The sequence below is a fragment of the Oryx dammah genome, unplaced genomic scaffold (genome assembly GCF_014754425.2).
Source record: "Oryx dammah isolate SB20612 unplaced genomic scaffold, SCBI_Odam_1.1 HiC_scaffold_22, whole genome shotgun sequence".
In the NCBI taxonomy this organism is placed as follows: domain Eukaryota; kingdom Metazoa; phylum Chordata; class Mammalia; order Artiodactyla; family Bovidae; genus Oryx; species Oryx dammah.
In genome coordinates this window covers 39221289-39240921 of record NW_024070206.1, presented here as the reverse complement: position 1 = coordinate 39240921, position 19633 = coordinate 39221289, and the positions used below count along the sequence as shown (strand labels likewise).

The window sequence follows — 19633 nt, the reverse complement described above, 5'->3', positions numbered from 1 at the left end:
TAGATTGTTCTGGAACTTTATCAGTTCCCCCTTTAACTTCTGATTCTATACAGTTTCCATTTCCATGAATTTTTTCATATAAACTATTTAAATATTTTCAAGTCTTTCCTATTTCAAAGTGATATGCTTTTTAAAAGTCCTTCAACTTGGATTCTCTTTTGGCCAGCTGCCCTCTCTGAAAGTGGGTCTCTCACCCACTCTTCCTTCCCTAGTAAGGGGGCCTCTTTTCAGCTGGGGGCTTCCCTCCTGGGGCTGAGCAAAGCTGGCCTGGGGGTGGGATGATGCAGATAAAGCCATCTTCCTTTTCTTTTTGTGTGATTCTTGGTGTTTCGCTTCATTGTGTTGCTGAAGTTTCTTATGTGGACTTTAGAGGCCTCCAAGAACTGCTTTTGCTTATGGGTATCTCACTACTAGAGCTTCCCAGGTGGCGCTAGGGGTAAAGAACTCTCCTGCCAATGCAGAAGACATAAGAAAGAAGGGTTCAATCCCTAGGTTGGGAAGATTCCCTGTAGGAGGGGCATGGCAACTCTCTCCAGTATTCCTGCCTGGAGAATCCCATGGATAGTGGGGTACAAATGGCATTGCAAAGTGTCAGACACTATTGAAGTGACTCAGCACGCATGCACGCATCTGATTAATTGCTATTCTTTGGGAGGGGATGGAGGCCACCATTTTGGTGACTTCACTCTGGCTAATTCTTCCCAAAGTCTCTGGAAGATGCTTTCCTCTTCCTTAACTCAAATCACTAGTGTTTACTGGGTTCTTCCTCATCTTTCTTTTCCTTTTAGTCTGCCTCTCCTTGGGATAGGCTTTCCTGATAGCTCAGTTGGTAAAGAATCTGCCTGCAATGCAGGAGACCCTGGTTCAATTCCTGGATTGGGAAGATCTACTGGAGAAGGGATAGGCTACCCACTCCAGTATTCTTGGGCTTCCCTTGTGGCTCAGCTGGTAAAGAATCTGCCTGCAATGCCAGAGACCTGGGTTCCATCCCTGGGTTTGATCCCTGGGTTGGGAAGATCCACTGGAGAAGGGAACGGCTACCCACTCCAGTATTCTGGCCTGGAGAGTTCCATGGGTGTATGCACCATGGGGTCACAAAGAGTCGAACATGACTGAGCAACTTTCACTCCTTGGGATAGCTCACTTTTCATAGCTTTAGCCACTTATACAAAAATGATTTTTAAATCATATCTCTATACAAGACATCCCCCTCTCTGCCAATTTATCCAAGTGCCTAATGAACATCTTCACATGAATATCCCACAAGAGCTTCTAATTCAGTGTCCAAAACTGCCGTGTTCACCCTTCCCATACTTGAACATTTCCCACGTTCCCCATCATCATGAATGACATTGCCATGCATCCTATTGCCAGAGCCAGAACCTTAGAACCATTCTTGATCTCTCACTTTTCCATACCTCCTGTCCAGTCTCTAAACAGTACTGATTCTATTTATGAAATATCACTTGGGTTTATTCTCCCTTTTCTTTCTCACTACAATCATTACTGCATCTTCCTTAGAAGATTAGTCTCTAAGGTTTCTTGCTTGGGATTTGTAGTGTATTGCCTTTTTGTTGTTCTGATTTGGGGTCTTTGCTCTCTAGCTTTTCTTACAGACTGTGGCAATAGTGGTTCTTCTAAAATTCACATTGACTAATCTATTGTTGTTTAGTCACTAAGTTGTGTCTGACTCTGTTGTGACCCAGTCAGGCTCCTCTGTCCGTGGGATTTCCTAGGTAAGAACACTGGAGTGAGTTGCCATTTCTTTCTCCAGTGGATCTTCCTGACCCAGGGATCAAAGCCAAGTCACCTATATTGGCAGGTGGATTCTTTACCACTGAGCTACCAGGGATGCCCAGCTAACTCAATGCTTGATCTTAATTCCTGAATGGTTTCTCATTGCTGCAGTATACATTTAACCACTTTAAAATAGTCATAAATGGGCTTCCCTAGTGGCTCAGTGGTAAAGAATCCACCTGGCAATGCAGGAGACATAGGTTTGATTCCTGATCTGGGAAAATCCTACCTGCCCCAGAGAAACTAAGCCTGTGCACCACAACAATTGAGCCTGTGCTCTAGAGCCCGCAAGCTGCAAGTACTGAGCCCGGGCACCACAACTACTGAAGCCCACTCATCCTAGAGCAGGAGAAGCCATGCAATGAGAAGACTGTGTGCTGCAACTAGAGAGAGCCCCTGCTCTCGGCAACTAGAGCAAAACCCCCAGGTAACATCGCGGACTCAGCCCAGTCAAATAAAATAAAATAAAATAATAAAATAGTCATAAAGACCTTCCATGATATTTCTATCGTCCAGTGTTAGTATGCATCACTCATTACAATGCATTTTATGCTTTAGTAATACTGCAGGGAGATCCAACCAGTCCATTCTGAAGGAGATCAGCCCTGGGATTTCTTTGGAAGGAATGATGCTGAAGCTGAAGCTCCAGTACTTTGGGCACCTCATGCGAAGAGTTGACTCATTGGAAAAGACTCTGATGCTGGGAGGGATTGGGGGCAGGAAGAGAAGGGGACGACTCAGGATGAGATGGCTGGATGGCATCACGGACTCGATGGACGTAAGTCTGAGTGAACTCCGGGAGCTGGTGATGGACAGGGAGGCCTGGCGTGCTGCGATTCATGGGGTCGCAAAGAGTTGGACACGACTGAGCGACTGAACTGAACTGAACTGAACACTAAATTATTTTCAGTTACTTGAGCACATCATATTTTTGTACCCCTCCAATACTTTTAAACAGATGCTTGCTCCTGCCAAAATATTATTTTGCATTCGTATTGTGCACCCCACCCCCCAAATCTGCCTGTCACACTTGGGAGCCATCTTTCAACTTCCAGCTCATTTCTCACTCCCTCTGTTAACCCTCTGCCCGCTCTGTGGTGCCTTTTGGGGTTTATGTTGCGGCATCTGTCGCATGAAATCACGACGATCTGCTTCTGTGTTTGGCTTTTTCCAGTACTCTGCGAGCTGCCTGAAGACAGAGATTGCAGCCATAGACTCTGACAGTAACTAGCACAGGGTTGGTGACCACAGCGGATGGTGAATGAATAAAAAATAGAATTAAAGAGAGATACAGACTCTTCATTACCAAAGGGTCACTTATTTGACCCATGATTTTACAAATGTGAAAAATGCTGAGTCAAAACTGCAAGTAATTGCTTTTTAATGTCTCAGCATAAAAATCAGCATCCACTGATCTGAAATCTTCTCTTTATTCACAACACAAAGCCCTTGAAAACATCAAAGATACTATTTCCTAGCAATGAATGGCTGGGTCTAAGCTTCTCGAAGTGACACAGGCAGAATAGTGAAAACTGATTGAGAAACTCAGAGGATTGTAATGCTTGCCGCAGAATTATGACCCATCCCCTCTAGCCTTTGAACGGCATGCTTCCATTTGCCTGTTTTGTGTGTAGAAAATTATCTGATACTGTGTTTGCCTAAAACCATGATTTACAGTCACTATTGATTTAAAATGCTTTACAGACTCATTTTTAATCCTTCTACCCCTAGGTTTTCCTTATCAAAAGCAATTTCATGATATTGCCTACAAATAATGCAAAGCAGGATGACCTCCGTAAGAGAAAGTAGTTGAGGCTGACAAATCATTGCAGTAAGGACTGAAGAATGGCTGCTATGGGCTTTTAAAAAGACTCAAGATGTAATAGAACAGAATGTGACTGGGTGCTATTCTTGATCCTTGTGTTCCTGGACAAAGTTGATCTCTCTAGGCTGTGTCTTTCTTCTTCTGTCAAACCAACAGACTGTACTAGTCACTAACTGATGTCTAAGCCTACTCCTTAGCTATAAAATCTGGTGACTCAATCCAGAGCTGAGCTTCTCTGGACTCAGTATAATATTAGAAAATTCATTATCAAAGAGGTGGGGGAGTGTGCAGAGGAGTAAGATCTCATCAAAATGTGCATGCTTGTTTTTAAAAGCAATGGGAGTGGAGTAGGAAGGCTGACTCATTCTAATTGATTTATGCACTGAGAACTCTCCCAGCCATGATTAATTCTCATGGGTATAATGTCTTCATTTAGATGAGCACATAGAGGATTTCGTAATTATAAGGTAAGAGCAAGGTGCAGTGTTGGGGAACTGTTTACAAGTAAGCTGAGCACACCGAAAAGGTCAAAGTGTAATCACATTTACTGGTAAGTGTAAGTGCTGCCAAATTAACGACAACATTCCCTTGTTTGTCATTCCTCAATATAGCTAACTGCCTGGAGAATCCCATGGATAGAGGAGCCTGGCAGGCTACAGTCCATGGGCTCGCAAGAGTCGGACATGACTTAGTGAATAAACCACCACCATCGCTAATCACAGCATGGACAGAGAAGAGTCTCCCTGGTTCTTTCTATTTCTGTAGTGATGAAGTGTGACAGAATATGCTTGGTTTCTTAGGTGCCGCCTGACTATAGTTATACATCTATATGTCCTTCAAGGATGCACAATTCTTCCAAGCTTTTTCTTTTCTAAAAGAGAAGGGTTCTGGGGAAAAAAAAATAAGCACCTACAAATCAAGATTTATAGATCTCAACACCTGAGATTGGAGAATGGGATGACATTTTTCTCTGCCTGATGAATTCTCATTACAGGGGAATGAACTGGTCTACAAGGCCAGAAAGGACTTGGAATGGAACAACTACCTCCCAGTGTAGATGATGAGAACACTAGTAGAGAAATGTGTGTAAGCAAGAAGAGCCTCTGCTTCCCTCTAAGGATCCAAGAATTGTTAATAGCCAAAAGAAGAAATTTTAATGGGTTGAGATATATTTTTATAAATTCTAGGCATATTTTTATGTACTCCCCTGGAAGTTTGTATAGTAGAGAAGTATTGTATAATTGTATAATATATATATAATACAGAAGAAAACTATCCCTTATATATCAAGATTTAAAGATATCTACAATTAATATTTTCTTCTAGGCTTTTTCTATCAGTATACCAATATCACCAACAGTATGACCAACAGATCAAATTAGTGTCTTCTTTGTTATTGTTACATTATGACATCACCATTTCCCCCAAACTGTTTATACTTTTCATAGGTATCATTCTACTATGTGCAATATGATGAGCTCATAAATTCCTCACATGCATTTCTTATGGAATCCTCTCAATCCTAAAACATGTCCTTATTATTGTCCTCATTTAATAGATGAGAGTAAAATATTAAAAAAGGTTAAATGAACATTACACAGTTTACATGGAAGGTATTTGGGTTAGCTTATAAGAGAAATGGACAAGCTCATATGCATAAACGACCACGTGGTATTTTATTGAGCCGATTGACCAGTGTTCTCAAGTATTTCTTTTCTGACTGCCATTATTATTCATGAGGCCCTCCCCTATCTCCATTCCCCTGGACCTACCCATTTTTTAAGTGTATGTCAAAGTAAACCATCCATGCACTGGCACAAGAGAGACGAATGACCACACCCCACACCCCAAATGGTGCTCTGTGTGATCATCCAATAGTGAGGAAATGCTTTCTTTTTTTCTCTTTTTGTAAAATATATTGTTTCAGAGAACCTATGCACCATGTGGGAGGAATAACAGACATCTGGATTATAAGTCAGGAGACCTGGGTTAGAGACTGCCAATTAGACTGATCTGTTCTGGCCTTTTATATTAATCTCTCAAGCCTCAGTCTCCCAAGATGACTAAAGACTGCCATGAGGGCAACACCAGCCCTAGGAGTGGTGGTTGTTCTGATTCTCCCAATTCTTATAAAGACAGCCTCACAGGCAAGATCTTCTTTAGGCTATAGAAGTCTCCTCATGTACTTGGCCAATAGCCTTGGTTGCTAGAAAAGGACAAACTGATGACATAAACACATTGTAATCAAGCATAATCTTATTGCTTAACTATTTTGTCAAGAGTCCTCTCATGCAAACTATAAGAAAGTGAAAACTTGCTGATAATAAAACTAAGTAAAATACAATGTGACCTGACTGATAGCAACAGATATATAATCTGGGCAAAACTGGAGTACAGATAAAAGGATATCATCAAAGTCTCTGAAAAAAAAGTAAGTTTCAAATGCCCCTAAAACATGTTACTATTTATTCCATTATTCTCAAGTCTTGCTCAACATTCCTGATGATGTGAAATTTTACTTCCTATTTTCAGCATTTAGTGTTTCATCATTAAAAACATACAGGACAGTGCAAAGTCATATTCAGTCAATAAATACCATTATCTGCTTGATGATAAGAAATAGTGGAGCAATGACTCGCACCTGAGTAAAAAATCACAGATGAAGGAAGCAAGAATGATACCCCAATGAGATACATGAATGTTATTATGAAACAAGGAGGTAACTTGGACAGTCACAACAAAAAAGGAAATTGACAGATCATAGCATTTTCCTTGTACAGTAAAGAAGGTTTACAATATCATCTTGAGAAATAAATGTTTTCCCAGCACAAATTCCTATAAGAATTGTATGGCATAGTCCCTTATTCTGAAGGTATCAAGTAACAGCACAATGTTATCCCAGTTGTTCAGTATCATTCTTTCTTTCTTTTCCAAAAGTGCCATGTCTTATGGCAAAGTTGAACAGGACTCAGGGGCATAAAATGAAATAGTTCCTCAGTAATGACATTATATATGTACAGAGAGGGAAGGGAAGGGTTAAGACAATGAGGTCTAGGTACGTAATTCAACTTACTATAGCAGTTGGAGAAGCTGTGCAGGTAAACTCTTAGCCAGCACAGTCAATTCAAGGTTAAATCTTCCGATAGCTGCTGGAAGTGCCGACATTCTATGTAGTTAATCGAAGAAAGATCTATATGCTTAAATAATAGGTGAAAAGGTGCCATGTTGACATTCTCATGGAAAAACATATTCTCATACAGGGACGGATCATTCCAATACACAGATGAATAAACTTTTGCTCAAGAGAAAAAAAGTGACAACTCTGCTCTTACGATTTTATAAGTTCCTTAAAGCATGAAGGAAACAATTTGGGTTTAGACATTTTAATGGCTATGTCTCACCTTTATAACCCACTCCAGTATTCTTGCCTGGAAAATTCCATGGACAGAAGAGCCTGGCAGGCTACAGTCCAAGGGGTCACAAAGAGTCAGACACAGTTGCATAACTGAGCATGCACACACACTCACCATTATAGCACCTGAATCTATAAAAGAACCTAAGACATGTCTTCATCAGATATCTGAATATCTGAATAGACAGACATGCTGATGAGTCCACCAGGGTGTTAAATACTTCAAGTAGAATTACTGAGAATTATTCATTTGAATACTAGAGGATGTATATTTTATTTTTAGCATTGCTAAAGTAAAGTCTTTCCTCCAGGGTAGTTTGTAAAAGGTAGAACTGCTTATTAAGGCCACTCCTGATTGTGACGGCAAAACTGAGTCATCATCATGGCTCAGGTTGCCTATATTTCTGTAGACTTGAGGATATGAAGATATTTCCAATTTACTTGAACACCAATCCAGTTATTTAGATATAGAAAATGAGGAAGGCAGCTCTTTTTAATAAGATTTAAAATTGGAACTGAATCTATCAAAAGAGCATAATGTTTGAGTAGCTTCATTAAGGACTGAGGAAATTTTCTGGTTTCCCCTGAATTGGCATCATAGCCACTTCAGATTCAAATCACAGGGATTTAAAATCATAGTCACTTCCACATTAAGCACTGTTAACAATCTTCCGCTTTGCATTTCGCTGTTTATTAAGTAGTGCGTGCTCAGTTGCAAAAGTCATGTCCAACTCTTTGGGACCCCATGGTCTGTAGCCCACTAGGTTCCTCTGTCCAGGAATTTCCCAGATAAGAATACAGGAGTAAGTTGCCATTTCCATCTCCAGGGGATCTTCCCGACCCAGGGATTGAGCCCGCATCTCCGGCATGAGCAGGTGGATTCTTTACCACTGAGCCACCTGCGAAGCCTGATCTGAAGCAGAACCACCAGGAGATAATCCTCCTCATTGAGTATTAAAATATTACCACTTTTGCCTTTCTCCTCTTTGATCTGTGTAATTCTGTGTCTTCTGACCTATTGATGTTGGGTAAAATGGATTATGTGAGCTGGTGAAGAAATGGCCAGCAAAACTCCGAATTTGGGGTGTTCATGGGAGACGGCTACAAGAAGCCAAGAGGTCATGAAAAGATAGAAGAGGGAGCGTCCAGGACAAACTCTGTGCTAAGAGTGCTGGGGACAGTGACCAACATTTCTCCCGTCTCTCCTGGTGGGTCTTCATGGTATTGCAGAAGGGCCAAAACTATGAGAAAACTATGAAGTGTAGGTTCTTTGTTAGGATGTCCATTTTGGAGCTTGGCTAAAGCATATTTGGCAATATAAAATAGATTTCTAAATTAAACTAAAAAATACAAAGGAACCCCTATTCTTGTGATCCATCCAACTAGGCATTATGGAATCAGTTAAATCTTCTAATGTTTTATACACAAGTATTCCCATTCTTATCAGACTCCATTCTGGCCTTCTTTAAAATCACTGTCCAGAGTGATTGATATATTTAACATGCATTTCTTGCCCCACTTACTTCATAAAGCTATGCTTCTTGAGAAAAAGAGATTTGTAATCAAAGGAAATTCTAAAGGATACCAGCAGCAACTTGGGAGGATGAGACATTTTTGGAGAAACAAGGTGCATCTTCCTGGAAATTTGGAGAAAATACTCTTATGCTAATGAACCAAAGATTCATTATGGAGTAAATGAAAATACGGGCTTTCCCAAGTGGCTCAGTGGTAAAGAATCTGCCTGCTAATGCAGGAGACACAAGAGACTCCTTGTCTCTTTGTGGATTAGAGCCTTAGGTCAGGAAGATCCCCTGGAGGAGGAAATGGCAACCCACTCCAGTATTCTTGCCTGGAAAATCCCATGAAAAAGGGGGCTACAGTCTATACGGTCACAAAGAGCTGGACACAACTGAAGGGCTGAGCACACAAGCACGTGCAAATACATGAGACTTCAGAAAACTTGCTATACACAGCAGACCATTTCAAACTCTGGCTCTGGGTCATGGGTCCTGCAAGTATGCATTTATTGCTTTATTTGGCTTTGCTTACTTTGGTGGAAAGTTATTTGTTGTGAAACAGTGAAAGAACACAGTAAATTAAATCTGATTGTCCTTTTATGTTATATTTTGAGAACATGTACTGTTTTAAGAGCTCGGTGACTCTACAGACTTTATAGTGCCAAGATTTAAATTTGTTTTACTGAAGTTACAGCTATATCAAATCGATTTCTAAAAAATTAATGTAAAACAATCTGAGAGCCCTCCAGTGGTCAAAATAATATATGCAAATACTCATAGTTATTTACTCAATATGCCTCCCCTATCCTAAGAACTTAAAAAAATTTCAGTCTTCCTTTCATAAAAATGCTTGCTTTGATTACTTTCTGATAGCACTATTATATAAATTTTTTAAAACACTATGGGAAAACAGATGTTTATCTAAATCAGTTAAATAAAAAAACAGAAAACAACAGTCCAAATCACCCATTTATCAATGAGAGATTTTGAGCAGTCGCTAGAAATTAAGCATGTAGGGCAATCCCAAATTTTGTCCAGATATGAGTAAGTTAATTTCTTCCCGTGCAGCCATTGAGAGAAATGTGGCTGGATAATAAAACCACTCAAGATAAAGAAAGAATCCAGTCAACACAAGCTGTGTCTGCCTTTAAGCACAGAGTTGTATTTCAGTGTGTATATTCGTAGACTTACAAAAGCATTGTGTGTTTGTGCATTCTTAAATTGTAATTCCGATGGCTTGCATAAGAAATGTGTTGGCTTGTCTTTTAGCACACACACATCTAACTAAGCCAGGCACAGTACATTCATGTGCTTCATCTCTTGATTACCAGTAATGGTTTGGCAGAAAGCCTGGAATAACGTGTCTGCCTTGAAAATTGACAAGCTCTAACATTTACCCAAATGCTGCAGTACTGATTGGTGGGGGGTTTTGGTTTGTTTTAATTAAATTCCTATGTTACTTTATTAGAGAGTAGAGCTTGTTTAAAAAACTCCCACACACATTTAGACTTATACATTGGTGCTCCACATAGGATTAAGATTTTTTTTTTTTCTCTTTTGGCAAATCTGGAACTATATATCACATTGGCGAAAAAGCTTGTTCAAGTTTATTTTGCTTACAGAAAACCCCGAATGAACTTTTTGACCAATCCAGTACTTAACTGAGCTTCTCAGGTGGTACTAGTGGTAAAAAGCCTGCCTGCCAATGCAGGAGACATAAGAGATGCAGGTTTGATCCCTGGGTCAGGAAGAGACCCTGAAGGAGGGCATGGCAACCCACTCCAGTATTTTTGCCTGGAGAATCCCATGGACAGAGGAGCCTGGTGGGTTGCAAAGAGTCAGACATGACTGAAGCGACTTAGCATGCATGCAATATTTAATTATTACAGTCTGAAATCTTTATGCACCTTCCCCTCAAAGTGTTAGCACTCAAGCTGTGTCCAACTCTTTGTGAATCCATGGACTGTAGCCCACTAGGCTCCTCTGTCCTTAGAATTCTCTAGGCAAGAATACTGGATTGGGTAGCCATTCCTTTCTCCAGACCCTCAAAGACTTCCCTCAAAGGCCTGTGCCTTTGAGACATCAGGGTTAAAATGCTAAGAAAAAATTTTATGTTGTATAATTTCATTTCATAATCAGAATTTTTTGCTTGTTTTCTAGTTTTAGGCAGAAAGTAAATGCTTGTTTTCCCTTTTGTATATTAATGTATGCAGACTTACCACATCAATATGCCTACATTAAAAAAAAATAGTCAAGTTTAGTTAGTATCTGTGAATGACCTTTAAGAAATTCAACCTCTGGCAAGAAATGTTATGGGTAATTCTCAGAAAGCACACTCTAGTGGAGTAAGTTATTGCCTAAGACAAAAGTAGGCATTTCTGGAAGCTACACAGTGTCTTTGAGGCCACTGGGGTACCATATAGGAGACTGAAGCAATAATTTACCCTGGTGCAATAAAAAATACAGTGTAACTTGCACACCAGGATCTTCTGCCTCATTAAGTTAAACATTTCCCTCATGTCATTTTTAAGGAGAGATTATCATACTATAAATCTAAATAACTTAGATTTATCTTCTGGTGTCTGGTAAATGGTTACACAGCATATTTTTCAGCATTATACATGTTTGGGTGCTAGGCAATTTCAGAATGTAGATATAACTGACTTCATAATTTGGCGAATGAGGTAAAGCTAAAATTCTGCTGTGTGATTATTCGCAGAGTTCTAAAGCAGGAACCCAGCAGTGCTGAGAAAAGATCGTCAGATCTTCCTGCAGTGAATTTTTAGAGGTGTTGCTGACATCATTATAGTTCCTGAATCTTATTAGAACCCCAGGGAAAAATATAAACAAAAATCCATCAGGAGAAATGTGTGCTAAGAATTTATGCTGTCTACAACTTTGGTAGAATCATTGTTATTTCTATGGACCCCAAAGAAGATATATTTCCCATATAATTTTTTGTGAAAAATGTATTATTTATCTCAAACTCTTAAAATCAAGGGAGGAGAGGCAAATAAACGAAAAGCAGAATAAATTAGCAGAGTGGACAAGGTGATGATAGGACACGAGCTCCCTGTCACACCTAACACCCTGATGCTTGGAAGGGAATCTAATATCTTAGGATTTTCTTTGAATAGAGTTGCTGGGGGTGTAAAATTTCCTGGAACAAATTGGTTCATTTTAAGTGGTCACAGTACTTAACTGAATATAACAGACTTTACATAGAAAAAGATGGACATTTTGCTTTTCTTAGTCTATTACCCTTCTTCTTGCACAGAAAAGTTCCCATAGACAGTAACTTTAGCAGGGCATCTTTTGAAACCCAACAGTCTCTTTCTCTTTCTTTAAGTTTTTAACATTTTGAACTTAAAGGAGGTGAACCAAGAAAGAAAAATCAAGAAACAAATGTTGAATTTGAAGATGAGTTCGCTTTCCACATGATCTTCATAAAGAAAAGATAATTGAGTCTAATGAATTATTAATGTATGATCATATTCTAAAGTGGAATAACAGTTTTAGAGTTTCTAGTAAAAAGGGTATAATAGTGCAAATCCCTTTTGAGTTCTGGGTTCTGCTGAATACAGCCAGGCTCCTTATAAGAGGCTATATCACAATTTATATCCTGCCACCGCTGCTGCTGCTGCCAAGTTGCTCCAGTTGTGTCTGACTCGGTGCGACCCTATGGACAGCAGCCCACCAGGCTCCTCTGGCCATGGGATTCTCTAGGCAAGAATACTGGAGTGGGTTGCCATTTCCTTCTCCCTTATATCCCTCAGCAGAGTTAAACAATGTTATTGGATCCCCTATCAGTTTAAGATTTGATTTCTACTGGTGTTTAAAATCAATGTCATTTATCAAGAGAATACATAGTACCCAAAGGTAAAGATATTTTTTAAAGTCCTTATAATTCTCAACTTTATGTCCTCAAAGTATTATATAAGCTATTACATTATTATACTTTTAATTATTAATACACTGGAGTAGGGGTGATTTAATTCAGAATTTACCAAGTGAATTAAAGTATGTATTAAAAATGATATACACAAATAATGTTGATATACGTGTTGGGGGTTTAGTTGGTAAGTCGTATCTGACTCTTGTGACCCCATGGACTGTAGCCTACCACACTCCTCTGTCCATGGGATTTTCCAGGCAAGAATACTGGAGTGAGTTGCCATTTCCTGCTCCAGGGTATCTTCCTGACCCAGGGATTGAACCCATGTCTCTGGCTTGGCAAGTGGATTCTTTACCACTGAGCCACCTGGGAAGCCTATTTACAATATATACATTAGAAATGCATAGTTTTGAATATCATTTATATCACTCTGCTACTCTACTTTTTACCTTGCATTTAGTCTTAAACATTAACAAGGCAAAATTGGGAAATTCAAAGATTAATGAGGTATTTAAAAGATGAAAAAAATTATTAAGCCTATATTTTAAGGTCTTTGGGATTTTTAACTTACATCAGCAAAAACAATTTATGTGTTCAAGAGTGATAATTCTAGGAAATTCTCTGTGAAACAGGAAAACGGATGAGGATCCTAGGTCAGATGAATTTGGGAAGTGCATATATACCATATTGCTCTCTCGGCGATTTCTTTGACCTTTGCATTAAGGGCTCTTAAAGTTTTACACTTTAAAGTTTTACTAAAGAAACATGTTTGATATTCTTTTTTACTAAAGAAACATGTTTGATATTCTTTAACACAGCATTTCTCAAAGTAATTTGAGTATATATATGTATATAATAGGACTTCCCTGGTGGCTCAGATGATAAAAGCGTCTGTCTACAATGCGGGAGACCAGGGTTCGATCCCTGGGTTGGGAAGATCCCCTGGAGAAGGAAACGGCAATCCACTCCATTACTATTGCCTGGAAAATCCCATGGAAAGAGGAGCTTCATAGGCTACAGTCCATGGGGTCGCAAAGAGTCGGACACACATATATATATGTATATACATATATATATATATGAGTGAGTGAGTGCAAGTTGCTCAGTCATGTCTGACTCTTTGCGACCCCATGGACTATACAGTCCATGGAATTCTCCAGGCCAGAATCAGAATACTGGAGTGGGTAGCCTTTCCCTGCTCCAGGGGATCTTCCCAACCTATGGATTGAACCCAGGTCTCCTGCATTGCAGGAGGATTCTTTATCAGCTGAACCACAGGGGAACCCTGTATATACATATATAATTTTTTTCAATTTGTAAGTGCCTCATTAACCTTTGAATTCCCCAGTTTTACCTTGCTAATGTTTAAGACTAAACGCAAAGTAAAAAGTAGAGTAGCAGAGTGATATAAATGTTATTCAAAACTATTTATTTCTAATGTATAATATAGATTGCCATTCCTCTGTGGCATTTTCCTTCATCCTCGTCCTTTTCTTTTGCCCCCTGGGAAAAGAAGGTACTGGGGATTTAGAATTACATTGTTACCTTTTTCTCCTGCTTACTTAGGCAGCACATATACTAAAGTTGGAACATACAGAGATTAGCTTAGCTGCTGCACAAGGATGACACGCAAATTTGTGAAGCAGTCCATATTTTTATACATGTGGAATCTAGAAAAGTGGTACAGATGAACCTATTTACAAAGCAGAAATAGAGACACAGATGTAGAGAATAAATGTATGAAGACTAAATGGGGAAACAGAGGGTGTGATGCATTGGGAGACTGGGATTGACATACACTATTCCAACGATGTATGAAATAGGTAACTAATGAGACCTACTGTATAGCACAGGCAACTCAATGCTCTGTGGTGAACTAAGTGGGAAGGAAAACCAAAAAAGAGGGGATATATGTATATGTGTGACTGAGTCACTTTTCTGTACAGCAGAAGCTAACACAATATTGTAAAGCAACTAAACTCCAATAAAAAATAAATTTAAACATGTTAAAAAGTTACCATTTTCTCCATCTCTTTGTTACACATGATCAGTTCTTAGAGATGGCAAAGTGTTAGCACTGCACATTGACTCTCTACATTCTATAGAAATTAACTTATCAGAGGTTCTTTTTCCTTCCCAGAACTCTCCATGGGCAGGACTCCCTGAGAGGTAAGTGTGGGCACAGATAAAATGCTAGGATTCCAAAGGCCTGGAGAAACTATGGCTGGAAAAGTCACAGTCACTCTGGAAATGGTGAAGATTCAGAGAGCCAAAAAAGTCTCAGTGGGGCTTAGAGCTAAAGGATGAAAACAGACAAGAGACGTTAGCATCAGATCACAAGTAGATTGCCTACCTGTTACCAAGTACAGATCAAATACTGTTCAAAGGTACAGAAGAGTTTCAATCTAGATCTCTGGTCTTCTGGGGGTTGAGGGGCTGCCTGTCATCCATGACTGTGGAATTCATTAGAGCTCTTCATAAATATTCCAGCTCTTTCTCTTTCCAGGGAAGTGGCAGGACTGTGTTACTCATCCAACTGAAGACTGAAGTTAGGTGTGACCACATGGCATGCTTTGGCCAAGGAAGTGTGAGAATAAGAAACACAGGTCATTTCCTGGTAAAGGCAACAATTTGGAGGAGGATCTCCAGTGAACCCTTGACAAGCACTTTGCATGAGTGGGAAGGAAACATTGTTTTTTTAATTAACCACTGAGATTTAGAGGTTATGTGTTATCTTAGGAGACCATGTCTAGTATATCCAGAGAACTTCATATGTGTGCATCTTAGTTTTATCATACAGGAAAGAAAATAACAACATATGTCTCTTACCCACAAAATACTATGAAACATTGGATGCATTTTAGGAAAGACTTGTTACACTTATCTGAGGTGTTAAAAACAACATCTTTTGATGAGTAGATATAGTTCCACAAATGTGTTGTAATGAACCATCTAAGACTAGAAAATTCAATGCATGAGAAGATAAATTTCATTCAAAATTAGTCTACATCTTTTAATAAAATTAATAAAGGCATCTGTATTCTTGAACTATGACTAATTCAGTGAATTCATTTTTTTCAGCATTCATAAACCTGTGTGCTTCCACATTACCAAGGAAAGTGGTACAAAAGTAAAGTGAGACTAAAAAGGAAAAACAATAAAAATAACTAGTGCTCTCTTGAAAATACACAGAGATTTACAAAGCTTTCATGACTCAGGGTGTCTCTGAGTCATCCTTATGCCATATTTATTTTGCAAGAATGCAGAGTCCAGCTTTATTTATGCAAATGAACATACTTCTATTTTATGTTATGATACAACACAGTTTCCTATGTAATAAAAATACATTTTCTATTTATTTTTTAGCATTTGTTTAGGTCTCTTTAAAATATTCTATAATATAATATCTGTTAAATATGAGGTTTTTAAGAATAAAAGCAATCCTCAAAATTTTAAAACTTAGATTTCTGAGAGAAAAACACTAATTGTTGGGAAAAGGCAAAGTGACTTTTTAACAAATGTGGAGATTAGTACAAGTAAGTTAAAAATACAAATGAGAGAGTAATGTAAAGTAATTTGTAAATTACACCCATTGTTTTAACAGGACTTACTCTGGTGTCAGCGTCTGGTGAAGGGGTCGAAGTAAATCATTTCATTGTTTAGCACAAGCACAGCTAAGGCATGAGGCAGGAGCTTGACAGGGGTTTGTTAAATTAGTAAGAAAAATCAGCTCAGCTACTTGGAGGTTACAATGTAAAATCAATCAGATTTCAAGAGCTAGTCTCAATTTCTTTCATTGACGAGGCAAAAAAAAATAGTCAATTTTATGTTTTTATATTTTGTGATGGAGAGATTTAGGGTCATATCTAAATATTGACTTTGATCATTTGATCTGATTCAAAACATTTTTAAGATTAAATTTTGACCCTATCCACTTTATAGAGTTTTTGTCTTTGTGGAGGTAAAAGAGCCCTATATAAGAAAAAACAGAAACCAGTTTTCTTAGTTTTCTAAATCTCAGGACTTGGCATATCAAAGGCATACAACAAGTGTGTGAAAAATTTATAAGTGATCTGAGGAATATGAAATTGGTTAAACATCCTCAGAATTAATAAACTATATTTTCTCCTCCTCTGATTCACACCAACTATATTCAATTTATAATAAATAAAAGACATTTTCTTTTTTACTTAGCATAGCAGAAAGATTAATATTGCACTTCAAAGCCTCAAAATTTTTAGGAAAAATTTAACCAACTTTAAGATCTTACGGTCACAATATCATATCACATAAGCAAGCTTTCCTTCTAGCACTTACTGGGAACTGAAAATAATCCAGTGTTTTCTAATCATTCAGATTCAGGCTGTGTCAATGAGATGGTTTTAATTTAGTTGTGTCACAGGGACTTTTTCCATGTGTGCTCTTCAGCATTCTCAGCTAAATTTGTTGAAACAAGTCTGTTTTCCAGCTCTATGACTTTCTTTCTTATTATTAATCTCTCTGATAATATACAGCCAATTTATTGTACTTACACTTCTATCATCTCTTTCATCACACTCAAGGCTTATAGTCTCATTTGGCAAAAATGAAAATAGATAGCATCCCATCTACCCAAACAACAATAACCAAATGAACATTTTTTTCTGGCTGTACCATGAAGCATGTAGGACATTAGTGCCCTGATCAGGGATCCAACCCTTGCTCCTTGCGGTAGAAATGCAGTCTTAATGAGTGGACCACCAGGGCATTCCTCAGACATTTTTAATTGACACTGAAGACTATGAAAGATCACTATTCTAGATAAGAAGTTTAAGGTCAAAAGAATAATGATATATAGAAAGAAAAAGAATAAAGTAAGAAAAGAATTGTTGAGAAAAAATTCCTTGAAATAGTCACCCGTTCATTCCTTAAATATGCATTCAAAGGTTTCTATGGTGTCAGTTACTGAGAATACAAAAATGAGTAAGACACACTGCCTGCCATCAGGGATTCCCAGAATAGTGGTGAGCTGCAGGAGAGCCCAGCCTAGTGCCTCTGCCTGGAGAGCAGCCTCCGGGACCCCCAGGAAGCAAATTAAAGCACATGTAACCCAAAGCAATGGCCCCCCACTCCAGTACTCTTTTGCCTGGCAAATTCCACGGACGGAGGAGCCTGGTAGGCTGCAGTCCATGGGGTCGCTAAGAGTCAGACACGACAGAGCGACTTCACTTTCACTGTTCACTTTCACACATTGGAGAAGGAAATGGCAATCCACTCCAGTGTTCTTGCCTGGAGAATCCCAGGGATGGGGGAGCCTGGTGGGCGGCCGTCTATGGGGTCGCACAGAGTCGGACACGACTGAAGCGACTCAGCAGCAGCAACACAGTTAAAAGACAGTGAACATGACTTATGAGATCAACCTTGAAGTAGAAGTATGATTTGCCTGCAAAGGAGATAAACAATGGGCATTCTTGGCAAAAAAAAAAAAAAAAGCTAGTAGGTAGACTAGCACAGACATATGATCATGGATCGACTATTCTGGAGGCACCAATGATGTGAGATTAAAGTGTTGGTGATAACCAGTGATATAGTGGCGATAATGTTAGAGAAACAGGTTGAGGCTTTGTGACATACTGACACATTAAGGAAAGCATTTTGAAGGCGATAGTGAGCTATGAGAGACTCTAAAGCAGGGGGGCAATCCACCCGTGTCTATGATTTTTAGAAGATGGGTGTGTTGGTTTCAACATGGGGCATGTGCTGGGGGTAGAGCCTAGAGGCAGGAGAGACACTGGGAACCATAATAACACCCAAGGGAGGTCATGAAGACCTGAAGTAGAGCAGTTTCAGAGAATGGAGAGGAAGGAATTTATTTATCATAATTTGTTAAATGTGCTGATACATGATACAGGCCAAGAAAAAAGCATGAATAGTCAAGGTCAACAGCTGACAGTGAAGGCAATGGGGGTGGCTTAGAGAGACTAAAGAGATTACTAAGAAAAGGGGCCAGCTAGGGACAAATAGAAGGACTGTTAAGCATTGTTGACAGCTCAGATCGGGTTGGAACTCATGAATCTTCCAATCAGAAATTTACATTTTCAAAGTTCTCCACAAAAGCCTCAACAGATCAGGCCACAACTAAAATAAAAGATCAGAAAGAATCAGCTGGAATTTATCAATGATATCAGCAGACTGCTGGATTTCTCTTTTAGAATAAAGAATCTTTAAAAAAAAATGACTGTAAAAGCAGAAGAGTGACTTTCCATTTTTGGCAACGGTTAGAAGATAATTTGGACTGACACTCTCACTAAGGTAATTAAAAACATCTCAAATATAAAAACAGCAAAGAGTTAATGAGATGGGGAAGGCATGGAAAAATTCAAGAGAGAAGACTAGAACTTGGAGACAGACACTCATCTTTGAAAGCTTTTGCTCTTGACCATCTGAGTATCAGGAACAAAAGGGTCTGATCAACCAGCTGTACGATAAACAGCTTTATGGGTTTCTTGTTGCTCAGTTGTGTCTTTTTGCGACCCCATGAACTGCAGTACACCAGACTTCCCTGTCCTTCACTATCCCCTGGAGCATGCTCAAACTCATGTCCATTGGGTAGATGATGCTATGCAGCCATCTCATCCTCTGTCACCGCCTTCTCCTTCTGCCTTCAATCTTTCCCAGCATCAGGGTCTTTTCCAAAGAGTCGGCTCTTCAAATCAGGTGGCCAGAGAACTGGAGCTTCAGCTTCCGCATCAGTCCTTCCAACGCATATTCACGGTTTATTTCCTTTAGGATTGAATGGTTTGATCTCCTTGCTGTCCAAGGATGTTGTGGGAATGTTAAAGCCCATAGTCCTCAGGTGAGGACTTTAATAAACTAACCCGATTTTCAGTTGGGGACTCAAAAGGCCATATCTTCCCTCAAGGTGGAAGTGAGTCCCAAATAAACCATCCCTCACACACATCTGCAGCCTCGCTACTTGCACAAGGTTAATCCAAGGAATCTTAGGTGCTGTCCTTTGACTCAGCTAGTTTTGATCGGATACTGTTAGAAGCAAACCCAAGTCCCCTCTGGAGGAAACCAGCATCTCCACTAGGTCTCACCTGATCCCTACAAGTGATTTTAAAAATACTTTTCCAGCAGACAGTCAAAGAGATCCAAGCAACCAAGAAAATAAGACGCCGTGCATGAGAAGTGGCAAGAGCAACAAG

At 39.2% G+C, this 19633-nt stretch overlaps 1 protein-coding gene and 1 non-coding gene across 27 annotated transcripts in view; one reads left to right on the top strand and one right to left on the bottom strand.

The window, feature by feature from the left end:
• Positions 1 to 19633, bottom strand: part of DTNA (dystrobrevin alpha) — a 443139-nt gene that overhangs the window by 295025 nt on the left and 128481 nt on the right. The window lies entirely within an intron of this gene.
• LOC120881237 lies at positions 14001 to 14103 on the top strand. Its single transcript, XR_005725266.1, has one exon. It is a non-coding gene; the product is annotated as a U6 spliceosomal RNA (small nuclear RNA).